The sequence below is a fragment of the Chenopodium album genome, chromosome 21 (genome assembly GCF_948465745.1).
Source record: "Chenopodium album chromosome 21, dcCheAlbu1.1, whole genome shotgun sequence".
Classification (NCBI taxonomy): Eukaryota; Viridiplantae; Streptophyta; class Magnoliopsida; order Caryophyllales; family Amaranthaceae; genus Chenopodium; species Chenopodium album.
In genome coordinates, this window is record NC_137854.1 from 19,284,811 (window position 1) to 19,296,682 (window position 11,872).

Sequence of the window (11,872 nt, forward strand, 5' to 3'; positions counted from 1 at the left end):
GAAAATATCCACACCTAGAAAAATCAACTCGACCACGAATTCTCCAAATACAACATCGTGTTCAAAAGAAGATCAGAACAATAATCAGAGTTTGCACAATTGGAAGGTCGATTACAAGAACCGTGGCTAACATGCCCTTCGGTCCATTCAAGTGGTGAGGGGGGTGAGCGAAGTGCTTCCTCGCGAAAGAAGTCGGGGCGGGCAAGGCTTCCGCAAGGGCCCTCCTCTTCCCATGGAAGGAGGAAAGAGAAATTCAAGGTGAAATTAAAGTCTTCAATTGATGTTTAGGGTTTTTGTGAGATAATTTAAGAAAATTGAGAGGGACAAGCCATTGATAGCCATGATTGAGCTAGGAGATCGAGAGAAAGAAGAACATAGGAATTTTTGGAGGAAATTGATGAAGATTATGAAAGGAGGGGGAAAGGGATGTGGGTCGCTGGGCCGACGTTAGGGCTTCAAGGCGGTGGCTCAAATGGGGGAGGGGGCTGCTGTCATGGGAGGGGGGAAAGGAGAGAGAGGGTGGCTGGCTTGCTGGTGGTGGGGGTGGTGGGGTTTTTTTTATTTTATAAATTAATATAATTATTAAGTAGTAAAATGAGAATTAGAGGTTATTTAGAAGATATTAGAGGTTAATTAAGTGAATTAGTGTGACTAAGGTTGTTTTAAACAAAAAAAAAAAAACAAACTCACTTCAGGTTTACTTTTACAAAAAAGCTTTTAAAAGGTTTTTTCGCATAAAGGTGCATCTAAAAGGGGTTTATGGATAGTCCCTTTTTGATAGTCCCTTATGGATATTTTTCACGGGAATTAATAAACACAAATAAAAATAGTAAAAGTAACTTGAAAAAGTAAATTGACGTTGGGTATGTAAAAAAGTAGAAAGAGAATGTAATAAAAGTACATGGGAAAACAAAATTTACATTGAAAATTTAAATTTGCACAAGTATTGTTGCAAATTGGAGGGCATTTTGGTAAAAAATAAATATTAATGGTTGTTGGAAAAAGCAAATCGGGTGAACATTTTGGGACTAAAATTTGTCCAAAAGGGACTATCAAATGGGGACGGAGGGAGTATGTGTGTCAAATGAGAAGATCCTTAAAATGAAAAGGATGAGAAAGATTTTATATATTATAGATTTAGGGTCAAATGAGAAGATCCTTAAAATGAAAAGAATGAGAAGGATTTTATATATTATACATTTAGGGTCAAATGAGAAGATCATTAAAATGAGAAGGATTTTAATTATGTGCATAATTTTTGTATTGAATATGCATATTTTTCGAACTAAATGTGCAAAAAAAAATTTGACAGAAATTCAATGTGCATAAATTTTGAACATATATACATATGTATGTATGTATATGTATCTATATTTATGTATATGTATATGTATGTACTTCCTCCGTTTTCTTTTGCTTGCAACACAGCCTTGTGGCACGTGTTTTAAGGTTGGGTTTATGTAATGTAAACGGATAAATTTTTCATTAAAATTTTTACAAATGATACTTAACCCTATTCTAATTTTCGTGTAAAAATTATATTGATAAAATCGCTCGTTTATCCTCACTAATCATCTCCTAAAACTGCGTGCTTTAAAGGTGTGTTGCAAGTAAAAGAAAACAGAGGAAGTATATATATATGGATATATATACATATATATACATATATACATATATATATGTATATATATATATATATATATATGTATATATACATATATACATATATAGGACCAGGCTATAATGAGAACTAGCTCTGTATAGGAACTAGGAACTCATCACAACCGTCAGATTAAAAGGAAATAAACGGTTCAGATCATTTAATATTTAGAATTCTGAATCATGCCATTAGCTTTACACTCTCTCTCCTCCGATCAATCTCTCTTCTCCATTGATGCTACTGCTTTGAGCTCTCCATTAGAGCAGTTTTTGAGCATTCTCTTCTCCATTAAAGCAGCTTTCGTGCTCTTTGTACTCCATTGAAGCTGTAAGATTTTTTTTTTATTTTTTTTTTTGTTGAAATCAACGAGTTTCAATAACGTTATCTACATTTGATTTTTCGTGAATTTTGTTGTTAGTAGGGTCAATTTAGGGTTCTTAATAGTGTAATTCCAGATTACCTACTAATTTTGTATTTTCACAAATTTTTGTTAAATTTCATCTAAATTTAAGCAAAATATCAAGTGAATGCACACCAACTATTTGTTAAAATGCCCCAATGAATCATATTATCACTTTCTAATGTAGATAGATACTCGATTATAAAGCACTGTAGGGGTGTTCAGTTTGATGTAGTCATCAGAGATTCAACAGGGTACACCAGTACAGGGATAGTATGAGCTGCTGCAATTAAGCATATGAAAGTGAGATGGAGTTCAGGCGGAGGCAAAAACAGCAATGTTTGGGGTTGAGGTGGCAAAGAAGTTGGGATATAATGAGGTAATTCTAGAAAGTGATGCTCTCAGGAATATTATGAGCTTGCCTAATTTGATTTTTCTTTCCTTGTAATCAACATTAATTGATTGTGGTTGAATTGGCAGCTCAAATGGATGGATGTAACATTACGACCAATTGTCAAAATTGCTTAACAAAATATTTTCTCTTTAAACAAAACAATTTTCTTCTATTGTTTGATTTGTTTCCTCTTTTCATTTTTTTGAATGCTACTTGTATAATTTGGTGATTAAAATGCATGAAAAGTAAACTAAAATTGTTTAATAGTAAATTAAATCACTTTAAAAGTAAAATAATTTCTTGGAAGAGAGTGGGATGTTATCCTAATGCTCTACTATGGAGGGGGATGTCAGGACTTTTCTATCCTAAAACATAATTCTCTCTGGCCCTATTCCTAGTGAGCTTGGATATATAACTAAGAATAATATAGGATAATATAAGATGGCTCTTCATATACATTACTTGTCTCTGGCAAGATTCTTCATGAGCTCGATTTTCATAATTGTTTGTGTATTTTTTAATTTGTTGCTTTTTGATCATATGATATTGTGTATACTGTGGAATAAAATGATAATGCAATCTAGCGAGGGAATAAGAAAGCAACATGTTGATAATAATTTTCATGAGGTAGCCCCCTTTGCGGGTTAGATGAAGGGTGAAAAGCTCCCAGCCTTACAAGTTTGTAAGCATACGCTTTAGTTGGAAAAAGGCATAGATTGATCTACGACTTTACAACAAATGTTGTAGCTACTTTACTATGCCCTCAGTTTGGCATATGCTTTTCTAATATGTTGTAGCTTTCTTTATTTCTAATAGAGTAAACTGAAATCATGTAAATGTAAAGCAAATCAGTTTAAAAGTAAACTATATATCCTTATTAAAAGTAAACTTAATCACTCCCAAAGTAGATAATGATTTTGTTAGCAATTGCAAAATACATTCCAAGGGATGTAGCTATGTGTAATACATACATAGGTCTGACAAAAATAGTTGCTGGTTGATTAGGTGTTATATAGGTCAAGTTTTATTAGTTGAAACTTGGATGTAGCTCTGTGTAAACTTGAAAATTCAAATGCATTTGCATGGTGGCTGGGCTTCCATGAGATCGCACCATTTTAGAGCCACAATAGTGGTCACACATGAGTAAATCATAACCAAGAAAAAGTAAATGTATTATATTTTTAAGTAAATGAGTTAGTGTTTCAAGAGTTCTTTAATAAGGTCCTTAAAATGCAAGCAGGGGTTTCTGCCTATGACAACTAAGTTTGATAAGAGCAAATTTGTGCTCTAGATGCTTGTCTTCTCACAAAGCATCTAGAAACATTCGGTGACATTCAATGAGAGATAACAAGTAAGGTTCCCGCGAAGCTGTTATGTGATGTTGCTATGCTTTGCTCACCCAAGTCTCATGTCGTGTAATAAAGCTAAGGCGAGGAATTCTCACGTTAGTGTGGCTGTTAATATGTTCATCTTAGTTTACATTAGGTTTGAAAATACTAAAGATGAATAAAGTTGGAAAATGTAGATTCCTATATTAGTTGTCTAAAGTAAATAAAAAAAGTATTTAAAGTGACTAAAAACGACTCTAAAGTAAACCTATTAGCTCAAGTGGTAGAGCACTATGCAGATGCATAGAGATGTAGGTTCGATTCCTACATAGGTAATCTCTAAAAGTAAATACAAAGCATTTTAAAGTACATCAAAATAACTTAACAGTAAATCAAATTACTAAACCCTAAACCCTATATTAAATCAATCTAATCTAAAGTAAATAAAAAAGATTTTAAAGTAAACCTTTTAGCTCAAGTGGTAGAGCACTATGCTGATGCATAGAGGTGTAGGTTCGATTCCTACATAGGTTACCTCTAAAAGTAAATACAATTGAATTTAAAGTAAATAAAAAAAAAACCTTTAAAGTAAACCTATATTCTCTTGCTCCTCTTTTGTCTTTGATTCATCTAGCCTTGGGTTTGTGTTAGAGTTTTTATGACTGTTAGTTCTAGATAAGTTTAGTAAATAAAATCGAATTTAAAGTAAATAAAAAAACCTTTAAAGTAAAATTATTAGTTCAAATGGTAGAGCATTATGAGGATGCATAGAAGTTTAGGTTCGAATTCTACATAGGTTATCTCTAAAGGTAAATAAAATATACTTTAAAGTAAATCGAAATATTCTAAAAGTAAATAAAAAACTCAAAGTGGAGTGAATAAAAAAATAATTTTATGGTCTTTACAGTAAATAGAATAAATATAAAGTAAATAAAAAAGACTTTAAAGTAAATCGAAATATTCAAAAAGTATATATGAAAATTTCAAAAGTAGAGTGATTAAAAAAAATAGTTTTATCTAATAACAAATCTACGTGGGATTCGAACCCACATCTTTTGTGCATTTGCACAATGCTCTGCCTGTTGAGCTAGTAGGCTAGTGTATATTCAGCTTTTAAAGTTGAACAAAATTACTCAAAAGCAAATAAAAAGTACTCAAAAGTATATCATGTTAGCTTAAAAGTATATAAAAAACACTAAAAAGTAAATCAAATATTGTCAAAGTATATTACTAATATTAATATCAACTCAAAAGTAATTAATATTAACTTAAAAGTAGGTAATATTTACTCAAAAGTGAGTTGATTGGATAAGTGAGTTAATCTACATGTTCATATTAATCATTGGATAAGAGTTTGAATTTCTAGTAATAAAAGTAAATTCAAAATAATTTAAAGTAAATAAAATATTTCTTAAAGTAAATAAAAAAAAAATTCACCTTCTATACTTCTGAAATCATAGGAAGACAAAGAAGAGTGAGCGGAAGAGCAGGCATGTGACTTGCAAGAGAGAAAAGAGGAATTAGAGATGCTGAGAGGGGAGAGGAAACCGGGGTACTTGCCTTCAATGATATGTGCTTGTTTGGATCTGCAATTTTAATTAATTAGCAAAATCTTGATATACTACAAACAAAAACAGAATTGAAATGTGGTTACCTTAAATTAGTCATATGATACCAAGTAGGACTTTGTCAAGATTTGAATTAGGCAAGAACTCATAGACAAGTAACTTTTCTTGTGCTTGCAAACAGAATCCCAGGAGTCTAACTTTAGACACCTAAAAATGTCTCCCCAAAACCAAACCCAGTGATGAACAACCTTTCACCGCCATTATTGGTTGGGTTGAGTATTTAATCTTTGGAGTGCTTAAATCCATGTTCCATTAAATACATTTCATAAACCAATCCAATTCATAGCCCATTTTCCCAAATTATAACTTATTTTCCTCTTTTCGTGCCTTTAAATCCAAAATAATTCATTTCGTGTCCATTAAAATCATTCATTTCGTGTCCTTTTTATAAAAACGTTTAGACCAGTTTATTTTGGTCCATAATCTGGGTCCAATGATTAAATATTTGGATGGGGTTTTAAAAGAGCTTTCCAACGATATATTATAAGCCCAAATCTGAGTTATAACGAATAAGTTATGGCCAAAATACTAAACTGAGTCTAAATCGAACCTAAGCCCACCTTACATATGACCCAATGATCATGTGAAAGGTCCAAAGGCTTAAATCCCATTCCTAATCCAATTAGGATTAATTAGAAGCTTCTATGAGTTTCTAAAATATCTTAATTATCCTTTTTGAAAAGATAAGATTATAGAGTTTGAAATAGAATAAAACTCCTCTAGTAATTCGATTTGAATTGAAAGACGTTCAAAGATAGTCAGAAATTATTTTCGTACCTCACTGTTTTTATCTAATTCTTAGATGGCTGGATATCTCTTGAAATTATCTTTCCAATGATACATTATAATATTAATTCCGAGCTATAACGAAAAAGATATGAGCGAAATACGAAACTCTATCCAAAACTGACACCGTCCCACTATTTCGGCCATATCTTTTATTCTACAAAATATTTTAATCTGATTCTAATTGGGTTAGAAAGTAGACTTCAATAGCTTTTCAACGATATCTTATTCATCTTATTCCGATTTTTGGATCAAAAGATATGATAAAAACAAAAACCGCAAAAACTGCTGTCTATCGCAAGAGTTTTATGCGATTCAAATTCTTATCTTTTCTTGATTCGACCCCTCTTTTTTCCTTATAAATAGAGGTCATGTCTCCCCCTTTTCAATCATCAACAAGCTTGATCATCAAATCCTTCTCTCTTCTTCTCTTTTCCACCAAAATCATTCTATTCTCTTTCTCTTATATTCTAAGCCTCAAACCTATATTCCTAATTACTTATATTATTTTATATTGCTAATATCATGATTAGGGTTATTTTTATTTGATTTGGACTAACATTATTATTGTTGAATTGCTTCCAATATTAATGTTTATTCTTATATTTTTATGATCACCATATTGCATGTTTAAAGGGAATATGTAATTGAAAATCACGCCTAATAAGATAATTTGGACAACCGGTTTAGGTTCCTTTAATCTTATTATTAAATCGAACTGATCACCAATATTTTAGAATAATATGTTGCATTAATATTCCAACCAATTTAGCATAATAATAGTTTGGAGCGAATTGAATATTTTGTTTGTATGCCTTTGAGATCATAAGAATGCTTTTCAATATAAGAATCGAGTAGAGGCCAATACGGGCGAATGTGACTCCATGACTCACTTCGTACCATCATCCCCGATCCTCCTTTCGTGGTTCCGAACCATATGGAGTTAGTAATCTCATGGATTATGAACGGGGTGTAACCTTCACGGGTCAATCGTTGTCCCTTTTCGTGGTTGCCTTATAATGATCCGTGAACAATTTACAAGTTCCTTAAAAACTTGTTGGTGGCTCCCTACTTTCCTTGTCCCTAATCGTGTCCCTGATCATATATGTCAATTCCCACTTCCTATGAGTGTCAAGCATATTCACACATGCTTTAACGTAGGTGCACTTCGAACGATGCCTACACTAACCAAATTCTTATGCTGAAGCTTTGCAACTAATAGAACTTTTGTCTTGAATTCTGCAATACCTTGCCTTGGGGTGGATGACAACCTTTTCACTGCTATTTCTTGTCCATTTGGAAGTGTTCCCTATAAAGTCTAGCGTGCACTGCCCCAAGGTATATAACTTTTTTGACCTTGTGATGTTAGCCATTTTAATACCAAATTTCATCTTGCTGTTCACAATCTCTGGTGTCAAATCCATCATGGTATTGTTAAGAACCTTAGAAACTGCCCGAGTCTCGTTACTAGTAATGTTTTCAGGGTTCCATGCCATGTTGCTTGGGTAATCATCCATTTGATGATAAAATGACTCATTAGAGAAATGAAGCATGCAATTATCGTACCATAGAACAGCCCCATATATGGGGTCTGACACTCTTTGAGGATACTACCTTGAGCTTGGTATACACACTGGCCACAACCTTGACCACCAATGTCACCCCGGCATAGATAAAGGCCATGAACTTTATCAGGGATCTGACCTACAGATGTGCAATAAAAACCAGAAAGCGAAGCTTTGGCATTTAACTCGGCTAAGAGATTACCAAGGTTTTTTTGGTACACACTATTTTGGGTGTAATTAGAACTACATGTGCAGCTGGTGAAGTAATTAAAAGAGAAATAGCTCATAAAACTACAACAGAAAATGTCAGAAACTCTAAATAAACTCACTGCCAAAAAAATAAAAGTCATAAGATACCAAGGCATTAGGATTGATATAGCATGATTAGACTAACCATCAATCATAATCTGTCACACATTAACATTGTCAAAGCATCCCAATGTCATTGGCACAGACAAAACGCAAAACTAATGATAGACATTAACAAGATAGCATCAAGAAAATCAATTCTGTTGTAGATAGAAAAGAAGATAAATTTCTACATCAAAGTTAGTTCATTGATAAAAGCTTGGGTACATTGAGCATACAAATATAAGCCAACAAGAGCATACAAATTTGCAGTCTATCAGGCATATATAGCTACAATAGAAGTATGAAGGTTATCCTACTCATAAAGCTTTCTTTTAGTGCGGGAGCAATGTTGAGAACGTACAAGCTAACACAATCAGCTTTCTCCAAGACATAACTCATAGTCAAGAATGCAAGCTATCCTATCATTCATTTCATACAAGTAGAGATTAATGTACCAGCAAAATATAAGCCATTTCAACTACATCAATACATTGAAAAAGATACTATTGCCTCGCAAATTGCAATTGCAAACTCAAGGCATAAAAGTGAAATAAAAACTCATAAAAGTGAATAAGATTTTATTAAAAGTAATTATCCAAAAGTAAATTATTATCCAACCACCCAAAGCATATCCCAGATGATAATCCAATTCACCATTGAATTATCCCCTAGAAAAAAAAGATGAATTTTCCAGTATAGAAGCCTAGAACAAAAGTATAGATTGAAGCCATAATTTTAGAGCAAGAACACAATAATTCCAATCGAATTCCTAGTTACTAAAATTGAATTTTATAATCTGGACAGTAAATCATGAAAGAACACAACAAAAATTGCAATTAAAATTACAGCACGTTCAACAATCAAAATTCACAAATAAATCAAACAAAAACTAGCAAAAAACCCCCATATTTCGATTATGTAATCTAATTATAAAATGAAAAAACACTGATTAATCAAATAAAATTAAAAATAGCAAAAACCCCAAATTCAGACTCGAATTAATTGAAACCAAATTGAGCAAACTTAAACTGAAGCGAGCAATCAACATATTAAAAGATCGAAATTTGCGTACCTTAACAGAAACACGCTAGAATTTGATGAACAAAAGCGAAGAAATCGTTAGTGCTGAAAATTGCCTCAGATCACAAAGAATTTGGAGGAAGAAAGAGAAAGCATGAAGAAGAGAGAGAAAGCAAATAAGAACGGTGGATTTGTTTGGATATAATACAATAATTTACCAAAATGCCATTACTAAGTTAAAACGCGGATGAATTATATATATATATATATATATATATATATATATATATATATATATATATATATATATATATATGTATATATATGTATGTATATGTATATATATGTATGTATATATATATATATATATATGTATGTATGTTTGTATATATATATGTATGTATACATATATGTATGTATATATACATATATATATATATATATATATATATATATATATATATATATATATATATATATATATATATATATATATATATATATATGTATGTATATGTATATATATATTACACTATCTATCTTAACTCTTTCATTAAACACTTCATCTCCCTTTTTCAAATTCTACCATGGCCTTTTCTTCCTTTAATTATAGTCCACCCACCTTCTTATTTCAAGCCTCATTTTAAATTAAAGTTCCAAATAAATTAATTTCTTCAATCATATTTTTGGTTACACATTACACCCATAATGATTTATTGGTATTTCCCTACTCATCTCTAAAAGCAATTTCCTATGAACAACTCGGACATATAAGAAGGCTAGTTAAAAATAAAAACAAAATCAATACTATATACTAAAGTAATCATCCCCCAAAAGTTCACATATCACGTCCACAACAACTTTTCCGTCAAAAACTTTTTTCTTTTCTAAAATAATAAGATAATTGATAAAAAAAATAAAATAAATAGAAAATATTGCAATTTAAACAGCCCAAAAAATAGACAATAACAACAACTTTAATCAATAATATATATTTTTAATCTATAATTTATAAATTATTATTTCCATTTGAACCTTTAATTGTTAATATATAAACTATACTGTTCATTTCCTACTAAAAAAAGGATTTTAACTCAATTTTAAACTCATAACGTGTAAGCAAATAACAAAATAGAGATACCCTACGTTAATGTATCTCATCTATGATTTTGATAACATAAATAGATATTTAAATGTATACATAATATATAACAAATACAAATTTATAAATATTGATAAAATTTTTTTTCCAATCCCCCCCCCCCGGTATTTTAATAAGTGTTATACTTACTATATACGGTCATGTTTTAATAAGTTTTACACTTATTTTTTTAGCTTTTACATTTTAATATTACATCTTTCTTCTTTCATTGTCCCATCCAAACCCACTACTACGTTTTTTTTTTATATTATTTCTTTCCACTCACATTTATTCCCTTTCAATAAACTATTAACTCCAGTATCTTTCTTGTACGAATTTTTTAATACTGCAACTACCCTAGGGCCTATATAACTCTTATTTTATTTAAGTCAATTAAATTGCCTAAAACTATGTGTCGGTTAAACTGTAAAACTTATTAAAAAAAAACGTAGTATGAATATCCGAGCATTACTCGAACAAAGAACTAGTTTAGCCTAGGGATGATCAACATTGACTCGACCTACTATCCCGCTTGATTTGAGTAGGTTTGGGCAAGTCTAAAAACACATTTATACTTTATTAGTATTTAAAAACACAAACCATAATTTTTCATATGACACATGTCATCTCAAGTCACTCAGTACATATGACACATGTCACCCTTTTTAATCTTTTTGTTTAAGTCTTTATGCATTCTAAAACTTACAAATTCAATTAAGAAAATGAAATCTTTCATTTCCATCATAATAAAATAAAGTTGAACCAATTAATATACATCACATAAACATATGAATTGAATTATATAAAAATTGTCTTTTCAACTCCTAGGCTTAAAATATAGGAAAATTGACTTGAAATAATACCAACTATCAACGGTGTGTGCAAAGTAATACGAACTCAACTATTTGCTATTAGCAGTACCACCTTTTATACTAAATGTGCAAAATAGAACGCAAGTCACCAAAAACGTACTTTGAGTAATATTTCGTCTATATTTATTAATATTATTTTATTAAATGTTTTTTTTTAAAAAAATACATATTGTATTAATAATTTTCTTTACAATGAAATAAATAATGCATGCCCCACCCTTTGTTAGGTTTTTTTTTTTTAAATTGTCAATATGTATTTAAAAAATTTATTTCAAAATACATGTAGTGATTATTTCTACTACTAGCCTACCACACAATAGTAAATAGGGTATTTTTTATTTAATTAGTTTAAAAAATTGTTTTAAAAATCCAAAATATTCCCTACATTATTTTGGTTGGCGAATGTGGGAAATTTCGAATATTTTGAAACTAATTATATCAACATAATAATAAGGCATTTAAATACCCTGCTTACTATTGTATGATGTAGAAATCTATATGTATTATGATAAAAAAATTAATTACATATTGATTTTTTTTTTCAAAAATAAATAAATAAAAATCCTAACAAAAGGGTGTGGCATTATTAATTTGGATTGTAAAGAAAATTGTTAACATAATAGTATGTATGTATTTTGAAAAGAAAACAGTATATTAATATAAAAAATAATAATTAATAACAAAGATAGACGGAATATTCATCAAAATACATGTTAGGAGATGGCAT